The 3,126-nt window shown below is 47.1% G+C and overlaps 1 pseudogene; it reads right to left on the reverse strand.

Annotated features, from left to right (window-relative positions):
• Nucleotides 1–1,117: 1,117 nt before the first annotated feature.
• Nucleotides 1,118–2,646, reverse strand: LOC102505378 (annotated as a pseudogene).
• Between the last annotated feature and the right edge of the window lie 480 nt (nucleotides 2,647–3,126).

A 3,126-nucleotide genomic window follows, 5' to 3' on the forward strand; every position in this document is an offset into this window, starting at 1 on the left:
CCAATTTAAACTAAACTCGTAACTTGAGGGTTTCTGAACCACATAGGTGATATGAACTTGGGCTACAAATCAACATGTGGGAATTGCCCTGGGGCTCCAGCTTCTCAGAGACGGCACCCACTCCCCATTAACCATCATTGAGGCAGCCCTCCATGCAGCCTCATGGTGACAGGGTGTGGAAGTGTTATTTACTTCTGGTTCTCCCTCATCAGAGGGGTCCTAGTGTTTTGGGGGAGTGTTTCATACTATACTCCTTTTAGGGGCTAACTTGTATCACTCTCAGATTTGCATGTTGAAAGTCTAACACCTAACACCTTACAACTTGACTGTGGTTGGAGAGAGGGACTTTAAAGAGGTGATTAAGTTAAAACTTAGGGTGGGCTGTAATCCAATGTGACCGGTGTTTTTATGAAGAGGAAATGTGGACACAAAAGGAGACACCAGGGATGTGCACGCTCAGAGGAAAGACCATGTGAAGACACAGAGAAAAGGTGGCCATCTATAAGCCAAGGAGAAAGACCCCAGAATTAAACCAAACCTGTGGACATCTTGGTCTTGGACATCTAGCCTTAAGAACTGTGGAGAAGATAAATTTCTGTTGTTTAGGCCATCCAGTCTGTGGCATTTTGTTATGGCAGGCCTAGCAAACTAACACAACTCTCTACCTTGCATGGCCCTGGACTTTGTTATTGTTATTGTCAATGGAGGTACTGGGAATTGAACCCAGGGCCTCCTGCATGCTTAATTTATTATTTTTGGTGGGAGGGAGATGGTTAGGTTTTACTTATTTATTTTTAGAGGAGGTACTGGGGATTGAACCCAGGACCTTGGGCATGCTAAGCATGTGCGCTTCCACTGAGCTGTAGCTTCCACCCCTCTAGCCTTTGACTTCTTTACTCCAGACCCCAAGGGATTGTGAAAATTGAAGCTCAAGTTTGCCAGCGCTAGCAGGTGCCCTCAAAGTGGGGAGACTTCAGTGCTCCCTTTTTCTTTCCAAGATTCCACATTCTCTTGACTTTGGCCCATTAATTCCTTACTATCCTGTCATCTCTTCAATGAATATAAGAAATTTTGTTTGTTTTAAAACAGCATCCAGTATTTTTTATTTGCTTGTTTATTTTTCTTTCTTAAAGCCTTTACTTTTGAGACATGATAGGAAAATCTTACAGGAATACATGGAAAATACATGATCACAGCTGAAGGTGAAGACAGTTTAATCAGAAAGCTTTTTACTCCTGTCAGCTGATGCTGAAACTGAAGTTCTGAGTAGAACATGCTGCAGGGCTGAAAAGAACGGTAATTAGTATTCCTCTCCTTCTTCCTCACCCTCTCCTTCAACAGAGCCTATATCAACCTCCTCATAATCCTTCTCAAGGGCAGCCATGTCTTCATGGGCCTCAGAAAACTCTCATTCCTCCATACTCTCACCCACGTGCTAGTGAACAAAGGCACCCTTGGCATACATCAGGTCAAACTTGTGGTCCAGGCAAACCCAGGCCTCAGCAATGGCTGTGGTGTTGCTCAGCATGCACACAGCTCACTGTACTTTGGCCAGGTCTCCACCAGGTACCACAGTGGGAGGCTGGTAATTAATGCCAACTTTGAAGCCAGTGGGGCACCAGTGCACAAACTAGATGATGCTCTTGGTCTTGATGGTGGCAGTGGCAGCATTGACATCTTTGGGGACCACATCACCACAGTACAACAGGCAGCAAGCCATGTATTTACCATGGCAAGAGTCACATTTCACCATCTGGCTAGCTAACTCAAAGCAAGCATTGGTGATCTCTGCTACAGAAAGCTGTTCATGGTAGGCTTTCTCAGCAGAGATGACACGGGCATATGTGGCCAGAGGGAAGTGGATGCGAGGATAGAGCACCAGGTTGGTCTGGAATTCTGTCAGATTGACATTCAGGGCTCCATCAAACCTTAGGGAAGCAGTGATGCAGGACACAATCTGGCTAATAAGGCGGTTAAGATTTGTGTAGGTTGGGCGCTCAATATCGAGGTTTCTACGACAGATGTCATAGATGGCCTCGTTGTCTACCATGAAGGCACCATCAGAGTGCTCCAGGGTGGTGTGGGTGGTGAGGATGGAGTTGTAGGGCTCAACTACAGCTGTGAAAACCAGGGGGGCTGGGTAAATGGAGAACTCCAGCTTGGACTTCTTGCCATAATCAACAGAGAGACATTCCATCAGCAGGGAGGTGAACCCAGAACCAGTCCCCCAACCGAAGCTGTGGAAAACCAAGAAACCCTGAAGGCCTGTGCACCAGTCAGCCAGTTTCTGGATTCGGTCCAAGATGAGGTCAGTGATCTCCCTGCCAGTGGGGTAGTGACCGCAGGCATAGTTATTGGCAGCATCTTCTTTGCCTGTGATGAGCTGCTCAGGGTGGAAGAGCTGGCAGTAGGTGCCAGTGTGAACTTCATCTATGACTGTGGATTCCAGGATCCCTGGGCACATGCTTGCCAGCGCCTGTCTCACTGAAGAAGGTGTTGAAGTCATCTCCTCCCCATTGCAATGGTCTTGTCACTTGGCATCTGGCCATCGGGCTGGATGCCGTATTCCAGGTCGTAGAGCTCCCAGCAGGCACTGCCGATCTGGACACCAGCCTGGCCAACATGGATAGAGATGCACTCATGCATGGTGGCTACGGGTCAGCAGACTCAGGCAACAGCAGTAGACACTGGGTCCCGGTTACCATACCTGACAACCTAAGAGTTGAGGTAAGTAATGTACTCACATCCAGTATTTTTAGTTGTTCTCTGTGGGACAGTCTATCCAAACACCTCCCTCAACAGATCAGCTTTGCTGGAGCTGCAGCTCCATTATGGGGAGGAATTCATGTACTAAGAATGTCAATAGTCCCAATGACAGAAGGCTTCAAGGACAGAGGGAAGGAGGTGGAGAGAGAGGGGGACAGAGGACAGGAGAGAGGGAGGCAAGTGGAGAAAGAGGGACAGGAGAGAGTAGGAGAGAAGGAGAAGGAGAAACGAAAGAAAAGTCAAGAAATAATAAGATAAACAAATTTCTACTGTATAGCACAGGGAACTAATTCAGTATCTTGTAGCAGCCTACAATGAAAAAGAATATGAAAACGAATATATGTATCTGTATGACTGAAC

The sequence above is a fragment of the Camelus ferus genome, chromosome 1 (assembly GCF_009834535.1).
Source record: "Camelus ferus isolate YT-003-E chromosome 1, BCGSAC_Cfer_1.0, whole genome shotgun sequence".
Classification (NCBI taxonomy): Eukaryota; Metazoa; Chordata; class Mammalia; order Artiodactyla; family Camelidae; genus Camelus; species Camelus ferus.